The 14158-nt window shown below is 36.8% G+C and overlaps 1 pseudogene; it reads right to left on the bottom strand.

Annotated features, from left to right (window-relative positions):
* LOC149143972 (ABC transporter G family member 39 pseudogene) overlaps window positions 1–10523 on the bottom strand; it is a 171140-nt pseudogene extending 160617 nt beyond the window's left edge.
* Between the last annotated feature and the right edge of the window lie 3635 nt (window positions 10524–14158).

Here is a 14158-nt window from a genome sequence, read left to right as displayed (position 1 = left end):
TAACCTCATGGGACCCCAACACAGCAGTAGGGGATATGCAGCTGATGGCAATGACCTCATGGTTAAACCACGAAGAAAAGAGAGCGGCAGAGGTCAAAAATGTCATGAACCGAGAACTCCATGAACCACTGCTGATTAGACCAGAGCCAGGGGACCCCACAGCATTGATATCAGCCCACCAGCACCTAGCAACCAACTCTCAGGCTTTATTAGAATACATGGATCGGCAGGCTCAAGCCATAGCACACTTCGAGGATATGGAGTGATTATTAGGGGACAATTGTGTTCATGCTTGCACCCGTAGGTGGAACACATTGTCCCACAACCTCAAAATCAGGGAATATCACACTCCAACTAGAATGAGGGAGGCCTTGGCACAGGTGCCTCTCTACAAGAAGTCTATGCAGAACCTCCAGGCCAGCTGGATCGGCCTCAAGCTAAGTCCACCTTTGCTTTTGGGGTTGTTAGAAGGAAGCACAGAAAAAGAAGAGCATGAGTAGTGGGAAGAGGTGGAAAGGAAGGCCAGATTCCATGACAGTGAGGAGGATACTACTTCAGAAGCCTGGGATGTGAGGGTGGCGATTAAAGCAATGAAAGACGAGGAGCTGGACTAGTTGCTCAGGGATGAGCAATCATTTTAGCAGGGGGGTGATGATGAGCCCCAAATTTGGTAACATTTTGGGCTCATTTGGCCTAATTATCCTTGTTCAATCCTTCATTTTTCATAACTTATGCATTATTTTTCAGTATGTTTATGTCATTTGTACGAATAAGGGTAGTCACTCTTCCTAGGTGGCTAACACGTGCTCATTTTAGGTTTTTTTGACATATGTTGGAGCAAAACCGAGCAGTCATGGGCTAGAAGACAGCCAAGCTTGGGTTGAGGATTTGTAGGGGTGTTCTCTATGGCATTAAATAGCCTCCCTCGGGGTCTTCACCCTCAACTCCGAGCTCCAAAGGCCACCAAAACCGGATCTAGAAGGAAACCAAGCAGATTTTGGAAGGAGCTGTTCACTCATAGTTTGGGCAGCCAAGTCCCATAGACTTAAGAGGCCAGCTAGGGCCTCGTGGTGTATAAATGTTAAGGCCTCAGCCTTCGTGAGGGAATTTTTTGGAAACTCTTGCATATTTTGCACTACAGTGCTGCTAGCTTTATTTTGTTCTCGTGTAGCCATTTTTAGCATAACTCTTGACTTATGATGATTTTTTGATAATGAGAAGCAGTCTGATTTTATATCAGCTCTGATTTTTCTATAGGAGCCATAGCTCTCGGGGTTGGGCCCAACCTGAGAGCCTAGGGCCTCCTTCTTTGTACTGTTACCTTTTCTTTATGCATCGTGATTTTCCTTTTATGCATTTGAAACGTGTTTCTGTTGAGCAGATTTAGTTGTGTTGGTTAAATAGGTCACTGGTGATAAATAGAATTGCTTCAGATGTTTAGAATAGATTGGTAGGATAATAACAGTTAAAGCTCCAAGAAAAGGGTCGAAAACACTCTCAGTTTCACCTCATCCTTATTGGATCAGGGGCTGGAATTGCAGAAACAGTGCTGCCCCAACAAAAACACTAGTTTTCTTGACCATGCAATCCTTGGTGTAATGTTTTCATTTGTAGAAGTTAGTTATGCATTCAGACCTCTGAAATGTTTCTTTGCTTGAGTGATGTACATGGTTCTCTTTACAAATAAAGCTGTTGTTCATTTGTTTCATTGACAGTTAGAGTAGATTAGCTAAGACTTTGATTGTGTGCACGACTTTGTTGATTCGGTTAAATGTACACCGTGTAGGGCATCTCCACCACTCTCTCATCTGCCTAAGCTTCGTCCAGGCCAGCTGCTCCATCTCCTAGTTAGGTTCCTCGTCTCACAACTGCTCTTCTGCCCACGTAACCCTACCTTCTTGCTCCTCCATTGTCTTAGCCTTCTTTAAGCCAAGACAGCCTTCTACACCCTCTCACCACTCCATCCATCAGCCCCTGGGTCACTCCAGGCCCCTATCCTACCTCCCTATCCATTCATGCATCTTCCTTCACTCACCCATCCTCCAAAATCCAATTCTTAAACATCCTGTAGAAATTTCTGAACATCTTGTAGAAATTCCTGAAACATCCTGTAGAACCCCTGCAGACTTCCTGTAGAAGCTCACGAATGAGGTTTCTTGATAGCCAAACTCTGTGAGACTCCCTGGAAGGGTGTTAGGGACTCCTTAGACCCTCTCTGAACCTTCCCAACCTTTCCCAAGCATTTCTCCTCCTTGATCCATCCCTGCACAGTAAAAAGCCAGTTAAAAGCACATGCATGATAATTCTAATAACTTCTTCAAAAATACAAAAATATGTTTTCTTCAGATAGAGGTAGTCTAGACACATGTATTTTACCTTCATAGAAGTAATGGCATCTCTTTCAATAGTTTGCATTCACTCCTTTGCATCAGTAGGACTAGTTGGTAGAATTAGGGTTTGCGCTACTTTTTGGCTTTCAGTTTCTTTCCGCAAGTAGATTAGCCTCCTTTGAGTTAGCTTCATCCATCAGTTAAAAAGCTTCTTCTAAGAGCTCATAGAAGTTGGCTTAAGCCCCTAGCGGACTTGTGCCAGCTGACCAAGTGACAGCTGCGGCAAGAGCTAGTACTTGTGCATACAGCACCGTCGCTTCCAAGTTTGTTACGAACTACCGGGTTGATAAAAGTAAAGAAGGGAGTCCCAGGAGTTGCAACATTATTGCTGCAATACTGGAGCCCACCAGTTGGTCCAAGGCGGAGATTGAATTCTCCTTCAGGTTGGAGCCTGAGAACACTTCAGGGTGGTGATAGGGTTGTAAATTGATGTTGCAGGGTGGTAGAGAATCCTTTCAGTTGGAGTTGATAAAACCAGGGTGTTGGAGCATCCTTCCAGTTGGAGCTAGTAAAAGTAGGGTGTTGGCACATCCTTTTAGTTGGAGCCAATAAAACTATAGGGTTGAAGCCTCCTTCCAGTATTTGTTGGAGATTCTTGGAAGTTGGAGCTTCATGTTGATGTAATATTTAAGACTTATATTAAAAACATTCGGTAGTTTTTCTCCCAAAAGGGTTTCCACTTAAAAATATATTATGTATTGTATATGATTTTATGCACTGTTGAATGAAGTTGTTAATTGTTTAATGTTTACATGGTATGACTAAAATTGTGAAAAAGTCCCAATATTGATTCACCCTCTCTCAGTATTATTGAATATTCCAACAATTGGTATCATAGTAGGCTCCTTCATTTGCAAGCTAACTGCTAGAAGGTAGATCTCAGGAAAACAAAGATGGGAAAGTTAAGGAAGCTTGCATCCAAATGATCAAAGGAAGTCCCTAGTATTGCACTAGTTTCAAAATATGTTACAGTTGATGAAGAGAAATAGGTTGGTCCATCTCTCTTGTTTTATGGATTTGAATATGAAATATGGGAATCTAGAATGGAATTTTATTTGAAAGCTCTTGGATATTATGTATGGGATTCAATTATTTCTAGAAATGCATCTACAAATGAATCAAGAAGGTACAATTTTAAGTGCTTTAGCAGTATTTGTCAAATCCAAGGTGGATCAATGCTCATTAGCCAAAAATATTGTGAAGAAGCATCAAAATATATATTGAAAGAAACATTTAGATCAAGATGATGATCATGATCATGATAGAGGAGATACTCAGATCAAAGAATATGATGATGTTAAAGAAGAACAATCCTTGTTTGCAAATTTTTGTAGTGGTCAGAATTTGAATAATATGCTTCCATAATTTTTTCCACAGTGATCATTGGCAGTCAATGTTTCTAGTCTAGATCGAGACCCATCATCACAATGTAAATTGTTGAGAGAAGGAGGAGAGAGAAAAAGGAAAACATAGGTCTACCATCCTTCTCTCAATCTTTATTCTTATATTTTTGAGGAAATAAATCTCATTCCAAGTTTACCTTCTATGCAGGGTAATGATCCTTGTTTACAAGTTTTTGTGGTGGTCATAATTTGAAGAATATGCTTCCAGAGTTTTATCCATAATTATCATTTTTAATCAATGTTTTGAGTCCAGATCAAGAACCATCATTAGGATGTAAATTGTTGAGAGAGGGAGGAGAGGGAAAAAAGGAAAAAATAGGTCTATCATCCTTCTCTCAATATTTATTCTTAATTTTTTGAGTAAATGAATCTCATTCCAAGTTTCCCTTTCGTGCAAGGTAACAACCCTTCTTTGCAAGTTTCTATGGTGGTAAAAAACTGAATGATAAAGTCCATATCAGCACCCCTCATTAGGATGTAAATTGTTGAGACAAGGAGGATATGGAAAAAAGGAAAACATAGATCTTCCATCCTTCCCTTAATCATTATTCTTGATTTTTTGAGTAAATGAATGTAATTTCAAGTTTCCCTTTTGTGCAGGGTAATGATCCTTGTTAGCAATTTTTTGTGGTGGTCATAATTTGAAGAATATGCTTTTGGAGTTTTAAAGAAGAACAAGTAGAAGTGGAAATGGAATTAATCAGTGATTTAAGTGATATTAGGAAAAAAGAGAAGAAAAATCATATACTTAAAGAAGAATTTTCCCTCCTAAGACTTCAAGTAGAGGAAGCGAAAAAGAGAGAAAATATATTGAAAATCTAGGTGAAGGACTATGAGGCAAAATTTACTCAAAAGAAAAAATAACTTGACATAGCTCTATGTGAAATAAATAGGCTCAAGGAATAGTGAAGCGTAAAACTTCTCGATACACAGAATATATATATATATATATATATATATATGAATTGACAGATGATGCTGTTTACAATGGGGTTTCCTGTCTTATATACCACCATGGGCCCCCTTGGGGAAAGGGCATGATCTTATGATCGTGCCCTTTCATCTAATTGAAATAAAAATTAAATAATAAACCTAAAACTAACTAATTTTTTACATAACATTTCCTTCCTCTCAAAAGAATGCTTTGTCGTCAAAGCATACGTAACGATGGATGTTGTTGACAAAATGTTTTATTCTCCCAAAAAGCATCTTCTTCGGGTAAGTTCTTTCACTTGATCAGATGTTCCAAGATGATCAAAGTCCCACACTTTAAAAGGTCTTGGATTAATCTCTCAATTTACATTTTTTGGAGATGTGGATATTGTTAAGGCTTGATGTTGAGGTCTGACCCTGTGTTGACTTCTATTGTATGCTCAATTTCCCTATTAGGCGGCATCTTCATAGGTAGGTATTGAAATAATTTTTCATGCTTCTGAATTATATCTCGTATCTCTGGTGACTCTTCACTGGTCATATTTGCAGATAACATTTCTAACTGGTGACATTGTACTACATAAGCGGGTGCTCCTTTTCGACTCATCTTCATCATTTGAGATGATGATACAATTTGATTCTCTGGTGCTTGGAATCCGTGTAATTTGTACTTCTAACCACCCCATTTGAATTTTATAAACTGTACTTGATGGTTGGCAGCATAAGTACCTAAAGTTCGTAGCCATTGGATACCTAAGACTACATCTACTCCTCCTAACGGTACCGTGAAGAACGAAGACTCTAAATTAAAGTCTTGAATCTGCAATGTTGGGCGATTTAGTTGTCTGCTAAATCCCTGTCATTTAATTTATCAATCCAGGGTATCGTAAACTTAGAAGAAAACCAAAATATATGGGACCTTAGATGAAATAGGTGTAGGAAGTTTGTTTAGAATGGAAATGCATATTACAAATCTAAACTATCAGATCTATTTTATAAAAGCATAAAAATGTTTGATCAATGGAATTATTTTACTTTAGAAGATAGAGAAGAGTCTCTTGTTCAAGAGTCCTAATTGTCCTTCTACAATCTTCCTATAATAACATTGCCAAACACCTAAGAAAGCAGGAAAGAAAGCATGTAAGTGAAAGAAAGTAAATATTGTTTTCAATTCAATTCTTAGCTTATGGAGAAGAGTCTCCTAACTTAGGAGGACTTGATTGCCCTTCTCACATAAAAACTATATAATGAAAGGGAATCAATATTCACATAAATGTAATCTAGGAAAGCATATGAGAAAGTAAATCTTATTTCAATTTAATCTAGCTCATGGAGAAGAGACTCCTAACTTAGGAGTTCTTAGTTATCCTTCTCACATAAAAACTAGCTACTGAAAGGAGATCAACCTTCACACAACAAAACATGGCCACAACATGAATTCATACTGAAATTATCTACAAGTATTTACAACAAAGAAATAAGATGAACATCATAATTAAAATTAGTATATTCACAACATTACTTTACAACAAAGTGTACTTATCTCAGTATGGGGATCCTTCCATTCTTCAATGAGCACACATGAACAACTATCACACCTTAAGAATCAAACAACACTCATAACTCATGATTTGGAGAAAGTGGTATTATTCATGTTGAATGAACATAAATCTAATGCTAATGAATAACTGATAATTGTTTTCTCTCCCTCCTCCCTTCCTTTGAAGGATGCTCCTCTTATTTATACATGAATTAGGGATATCTACTCAATAAATGTAGATCCCTTAAATATCTACTAGACCCATACTTGTCTCAACTTATCCCTAAATACTAGATACAAATCCCATGACACATCAAAATCTCCATGATCTTTCTCCTTGGAATATGGTCCACCTCTTGAGTTGAAATTCGAATTTGATCTTGGAAGGCCACATAAGGGTGCCTTGGAAACTTCCAAATGATCTACACATGTCATCAAACTCAAGCCACTTTTAGGTATAAGCAAATACATGTTATTTCTCTAACTTTTAATCATAAATTCACTCTAAATACATGAAATTAATAACTTTGGAAAATGAAAATATAAACTCATATGGTAATGGAAATATAGGGTTATGTAATGATAATATGATGAAATGAGGTGACAAAATGAGGATAAAGGTGAAAATGGAGTGAAAATTGATGTTAATTTGGCGGCCCAACATACCCCCCAACTTAAGTTATTGCATGTCCTCATGCAATCTATTACATTGATCATGATTTGATCTTTTGAATTGTCTTGCTTTTACATGAACTTTGGCTGATATCGATTTTTTAACTTCACATAATTTTCTTTTTGACAACTTTGTTCCTTTTTGTAAAGTCTTCTCTTAAAAACATTTGATTGCAACATATTATTTTGGTTGGTTCTTGTGTGACAACCAAAATTTGTTTAGTATTGGTTCTTGTGTAACAATACTTTCATTGTTTTTGGTTTGCATGAAAAGACTTTGAAAACATTTAATCAACCATTCTTTCTTTGATCATTATTTGCAAAACATGTAACATTTGAATCATAATGCAATAGTAGTTGTTTGGAAAAAGTATGTTGGTTAGGATGATATGTGTAGAAAGGACATATATGACATATGGAAGGTGATAATGGAGTATGAATGTGAATATGAACATGGTGAAACATTTTCCAAAAATTATAATTTTAGTATTAAAGGAATTGTATGATAAAAAGCTAGAAAAGAACATACCTTTACTTACCTGAGTGGACAAACTGTGTATATGTAGAAAAGTGTAGCTTCTGTTGTTGAATCATGGAATGAAGAATACAAGAATGTGATCTGTGTCTTGGTTGCATATATGATGGATGAAGTCGCGAATGTGGATCCTTTATTACTGCTACTGAATCTGTTCCAAAGTATAAAATAATATGCTCCTGAATCATATAGTCTTCATCTCGTCCCATATCATGGCACAATTCTTTCCATGTGAATGAATGTGTCGATGTCAAACATGGAAAGAAGTCATTGGATTACCGACCATTGATGAATGTCGTTAAACAATGCGAGGCAAACTCACCATTAATGTCAATGAGTGCCAAGGTACCCAAGTACATCTTGCGAAGTGCGAATGAATGAGCTGATGTCGAGCCACTTGCAAGATCCAACAAACAAGAGACATTAATGTATTCCCATTGTTCATTGGCGAGAAGACTTGCCATTAAGGCATGCAAGCCTCAAGGTACTAATAATGACTCTAGTCTTTGTCCCAGATAAGGTGTTGAGGTCGATGGGTCAAGACTTGTTGAAAGGTGGGCCTTAAGGAATCCCACATCAGTCAACGCGAGTTCGTACAAATGATTGGTAGGACTATAGATACAAGATGTTATGGTCAAACAGTTTTTATGGCAAGGAAAACAAGGCAATGTAGAGAGATGGATGGTTTATTCATGAGGCAAAAAGATGAACTGAAAGGTAGGCAAAAATGTATGCGACTCAGAAAAGTAGACATGTATGAAGTCATGATGGATAAGGCAATGAATCAATGGACTTTAACATGAATGACTGATGATGCTTTGAAGGAGAAGTGTGGGTAAACATATCATGATGCTAAAGATTTATGTGTGGCGACAAATGTCATGACATATGTAACTAACTCCTTCAAGCTTTCAATGATGAATGTGATTTCTCGAGATCACATCTGCATGGACTTGGATCATCGCGCACCTGTAAAAGCTTAGTACATATCTTGCATGAAAACTGTAAGAGATTTTTGAAAGATATAAAATGCAAGAATGAGTATGAATGCTTAGCAACCAAAATAAAATGAAATGAATTTTTTACCTGTTGCCTTTGCGCGCTCGTTCCTAACTCCAACAAGACAAGTTAGCATAAAATGTTTTCAGATCTTATGAAATGTCCATTTGCAATTTTTTTTTAATTGTTTTGTTTTTGTTTTAATTGTTTTGAAATTTTATACTTTTTTTTTTTGAATTTTTTTTTTTAATTTTTTTGATTTTTTTTGAATCTGTTCTTTCATTTCTGGTGGCATGTCGAAGAAGTAACAAATATTGTCAAAGGCTATTGCGAGCGGTTGAAATGGAAGGACCATGCCTTTCTTTGCCACTCCGGCAGTACCAGTGGCCGTTGCCTCGACTCTATCCGAAATAGAACCGGCAGACGATACACCACTTCTCCTTACAATTCCACTTGAACGGTCTTCGGATGTGGATTCTACAATGGCCTTCCCTCTATCTCCCTCACGGGAGGTCAGTTCAACAGCCATATTTCCTCTTGTTCTTTTCGTCTGTTGTTCCTGCAAAGTCTCTTCAGTCACCGCAGCCTGGGCTAGCGCGAGAGTGAAACAAATGTTGAAGAACACCATGTATCCAAGCAAAACTGCAATACCAATCCAGTACCAGTACCCATGTGGAAATATTCCGCGCGAGTTTAGAACATATACACCTAATGTGTCATTGCTCAATAAGGAACCATCATTTCTCAAGGTTGGCTTTTTCCACTGGTGACCCAAAAACTCGTTCACAGAAATGGCATTTTGTGCATACATGAGAGGAGATATCCAGTAACCCCATATCCACCAGCCTTTAATGTCATGTCGTGAGAGAAGAAATCCACCGAGGAGCAAAATAATGACCAATGCAAATGAACCAAATGTGTTTGCTACGATCATGGTCCGACCCAATGATGCGATGAACCGAAACAATGAAGTGGCCATCATATGTACACAGGCTAGCAGCAGATACTGGCGAAAGAGCCTTCCAACAAATGGATCGTAACCAATGACATAATAAGTTACGAAAACCCATATTCCGGACTCCAGAAGTGAAATTGGAATTCTCAACACCCAAATGGGCAGTGAGTAGGCCCAGGCAGGGAAAAAGAGAAGGTCTCTTTGCTTGTAAAATGTAGGAAGCTTTTGAATTGTCATGGAGAGTTCTGCAAAACCATTGAACATGCAGGTAATCAAAGAGAAGAGAGCGCCCATGTAAATGTTCCCGTCGTTTCCTGAGTCATGGTGCAACTTTGTCCGCAAAAACACTGTCATCGTGACGAAAGCCATGACTGTGAGCTGACAGGTCTTAAAGACGTAGACGAAAGAGTTTCTCTTCATGAGAAGCCATTCCCTCCAGAAACAAGCCTTGAACAGTTCCTTCTTGTTCACGCCATACTTCGAAAATGAAAGCGCAGCCGGATGGCTCTTAACTTTATCATATGGCACTGACAACTCCTGGGCCAATTTCTGTCCAACATGGAATGATTGAAATGCCTCAGCAAATTCCTTGATGGATACATATCTATACGGCTCTCTCAATGCCCAGTATTGCTGCTGATCTTTTTTTCGAAGTAACTTCCTGCAAGAAATCTGCTACGCCCTTGCGGTCAGGGCACTTGAAACCCATGGATTCAAAGAACTCGAGCACATCTTCACAGGGCCCCTGATAGACAACCTGACCCTCAGAAAGCAGCACGATATCATCGAAGAGATCATAAGTTTCCGGAGCTGGTTGCAGCAGCGAAATGAAGGTCGTCCCGTCCAAGACGTGGACACTCTGGCGCAAGCATTTCACAATTTGGAATGTGGTTGAGCTGTCTAGCCCGGTCGATATCTCGTCCATGAACAGAGCACGGGCAGGACCAACCAGCATCTCGGCTGTAGTTACACGTTTCTTCTGACCTCCGGAAATCCCTCTGTGCATCTCATCTCCAACTATTGTATCCGCACAAATGTCCAGCCCTAATATCTTCAGAATGTAATCCGTAACCAGGCTCGTTTCTTGCCCCTCTATAGCGATCGGTTATAACAATAACGATAATAGTGGCTTTCCCTGTCGGTGGAAGTGTTTATTTTTATTTTTGGAACATGATAATAGCCAGCAATTAAATCGAATTTTCCCACAATTAGTAAAGAAATCAAGATCCGTTTGGCCAAGAGCGCTGAGTTGTCTTGGAGATGACGGTGGATAAGCAGCATCGAATACCTCGTTTCATTCCATAAAATTGAGTTTCGCCTCCGCCAACATTCTGCTCCTCTTCTCTCCAGCTCTAAGAGTTGCTGCAGCAACACTGCTGCTCCGTTTGCTAACCCGTGTTTGCATGAACCAGGTGATCTGTTCGACAGATAGTCTGAGCAAGAAGGGCTGCATATTCTCGATGTGCAGAGTTGCAGGAATCACAAGAGCTCGATAAGCATACACGCCCTCCAAACATGCAGTGATGGAGTAGCAGAGCTTGGTTGAATAGCGCAGAGATTTTGAAGCCCTCGTTTCCTTCATCAAAAGCATTCTACGCTCCTTGTCCTTGTTGTTGAAACGAACAGCTAAATGATTGCATCCCTACTTTCGATCTTACCATTGAGATGCACGTCCTTATTTCATCCAATTTACTGTGCATTAGAAGAATGTCAAATGTTCTTGGGTCCTTTTTCCTGCAGCTTACTTCATCTGACAAATTGCATTCATGTGTATTCATGGGTTTTTTCATACAACAAGATCACCCTTTTCAAACATTTGGCAACATCATCTTGCTCTTGTTTCAGGTCCTCAGAAGTTCTTTCCCATCCTCTTTTTTTTTTTTTTTTTTTTTTTTTTTTTTTTTTTTTTTTTTTTTTATTTATGTTGTTGTGTTAAAAACTAAAAAAAAAATGAAATTTTATTCTAAATTTTTTAATTTTTATGTTACATTAAAAAAAAATTTAAACTAAATTAAAATTGGTTTTTTTTTTTTTTTTTAAACTAAAATTGTTTTAATTTGTTTTGTGTTAAAAAAAACTACAAAAAGGAAAAATAAATTAATTGTTTTATTTATTTATATTGTATTGTTATTAAAAACTAAAAATTAAAAAAATGAAATTTATTTTGTATTGTTTTTTTTTTTTTTTTGAAACTAAAATTTAAATTTCTTTTCCAATTAAGAAATTAAATTTATTTATTATGAGTTTACTTTTACAAATTGAATTTTATTCTAATTTTTATTTTATTTTATTTTTTATATTGTTTTTTTTTAAATTGAAATATTTAAAAAAAAAATTAAATTTTATTCTAACCCTAAAACAACCTAGGATTTTTTTATTGATTTAGGATAATTTTTTTAGCAAATGGAGAGAAGCGTATTGCCATTCTGAAAATATTTATAAACATTCTACTTTCTAATCCTCGAGATCGTACAAAGACGCAGGAGGAGAGCATACTTATTCGAAACATAAAATATGATCCTACCTACTCTATGCTAATTGAAAATTACATACTATTACGTGTAATTAAATTTCCAGTGTAACCATTCACATAGTAGTAAAAATATATTCATTTTCAATTTCCCAATTTTAAAATGAAAATATACAAGGATGATCGAATCTAGTTTTTGTGAGTATGATCTAATGAAATAAAAACAAAATCGATCTAACCTCGTACTTGTTTGAAACCATCAAAACCACTTGTCGATAAGGCTCTCATAGGCGTGATTTCCACTCTGATTCAGATCATGCTGCAACTTCTCTTCGTCCTCCTCAATTTCCTGTTCAAATAATTGTTCATCGTCAGATATACAAGATTCTTCAAATGTTAATTCATTGTTTTCTTCTAGAGGAGTAGTTAAGCTTTTGGCGGCTGTCAAGATCTCTTCTTCGCAAGAAGAGGAGATCCTAACACTTGCTAGGATCTGAGCGAGTTGTTCCAAACTTATACTCATTGTTTTTATTGTGTTTTTTTGTTTTTTTTTTAGTGAATGGGGGTTTTTTTATTTGCATTCTATTTCTATGTTTTCTATATGAGAATAAACTTAAATGAAAATTCCTAAATGCAACTAACCCTAAATGATCCTAAATACAAATTCTTCCTAAACAATCTTCTTAACTAGCTTACATCTAAGTTTGCTTCCCCGGCAACGGCGCCAAAATGTTGGGCGATTTAGTTGTCTGCTAAATCCCTATCATTTAATTTATCAATCCGGGGTATCGTAAACTTAGAAGCAAACCAAAATATATGGGACCTTAGATGAAACAGGTGTAGGAAGTTTGTTTAGAATGGAAATGCATATTACAAATCTAAACTATCAGATCTATTTTATAAAAGCATAAAAATGTTTGATCAATGGAATTATTTTACTTTAGAAGATAGAGAAGAGTCTCTTGTTCAAGAGTCATGATTTTCCTGCTACAATCTTCCTATAATAACATTGCCAGACACCTAAGAAAGCAGGAAAGAAAGCATGTAAATGAAAGCAAGTAAATATTGTTTTCAATTCAATTCTTAGCTTATGGAGAAGAGTCTCCTAACTTAGGAGGACTTGATTGCCCTTCTCACATAAAAACTATATAATGAAAGGGAATCAATATTCACATAAATGTAATCTAGGAAAGCATATGAGAAAGTAAATCTTATTTCAATTTAATCTAGCTCATGGAGAAGAGACTCCTAACTTAGGAGTTCCTAGTTATCCTTCTCACATCAAAACTAGCTACTGAAAGGAGATCAACCTTCACACAACAAAACATGGCCACAACATGAATTCATACTGGAATTATCTACAAGTATTTACAACAAAGAAATAAGATGAACATCATAATTAAAATTAGTATATTCACAACATTACTTTACAACAAAGTGTACTTATCTCAGTATGGGGATCCTTCCATTCTTCAATGAGCACACATGAACAACTATCACACCTTGAGAATCAAACAACACTCATAACTCATGATTTGGAGAAAGTGGTATTATTCATGTTGAATGAACATAAATCTAATGCTAATGAATAACTGATAATTGTTTTCTCTCCCTCCTCCCTTCCTTTGAAGGATGCTCCTCTTATTTATACATGAATTAGGGATATCTACTCAATAAATGTAGATCCCTTAAATATATACTAGACCCATACTTGTCTCAACTTATCCCTAAACACTAGATACAAATCCCATGACACATCAAAATCTCCATGATCTTTCTCCTTGGAATATGGTCCACCTTTTGAGTTGAAATTCGAATTTGATCTTGGGAGGTCACATAAGGGTGCCTTGGAAACTTCCAAATGATCTACACATGTCATCAAACTCAAGCCACTTTTAGGTATAAGCAAATACATGTTATTTCTCTAACTTTTAATCATAAATTCACTCTAAATACATGAAATTAATAACTTTGGAAAATGAAAATATAAACTCATATGGTAATGGAAATATAGGGTTATGTAATGATAATATGATGAAATGAGGTGACAAAATGAGGATAAAGGTGAAAATGGAGTGAAAATTGATGTTAATTTGGCAGCCCAACATGCAAATTGACCTTATGGCATTTCCCCACCTTTTCAATCTTCTTACCGTTAGCTACCATCACTTTCATGTTTGGTAAGGGAAATGAAAAAACATTGAGTCTCTTTGCCACGGTTGCATATAAAAAATTATGTGTGCTACCAGAGTCGATGAGAA

This window comes from Pinus tabuliformis, chromosome X (genome assembly GCF_031772625.1).
Source record: "Pinus tabuliformis cultivar Carrire ecotype Pingquan chromosome X, CPIR1, whole genome shotgun sequence".
In the NCBI taxonomy this organism is placed as follows: domain Eukaryota; kingdom Viridiplantae; phylum Streptophyta; class Pinopsida; order Pinales; family Pinaceae; genus Pinus; species Pinus tabuliformis.
The sequence above is the reverse complement of the archived record's forward strand: the minus strand, read 5'-3'. Positions and strand labels throughout refer to the sequence as shown.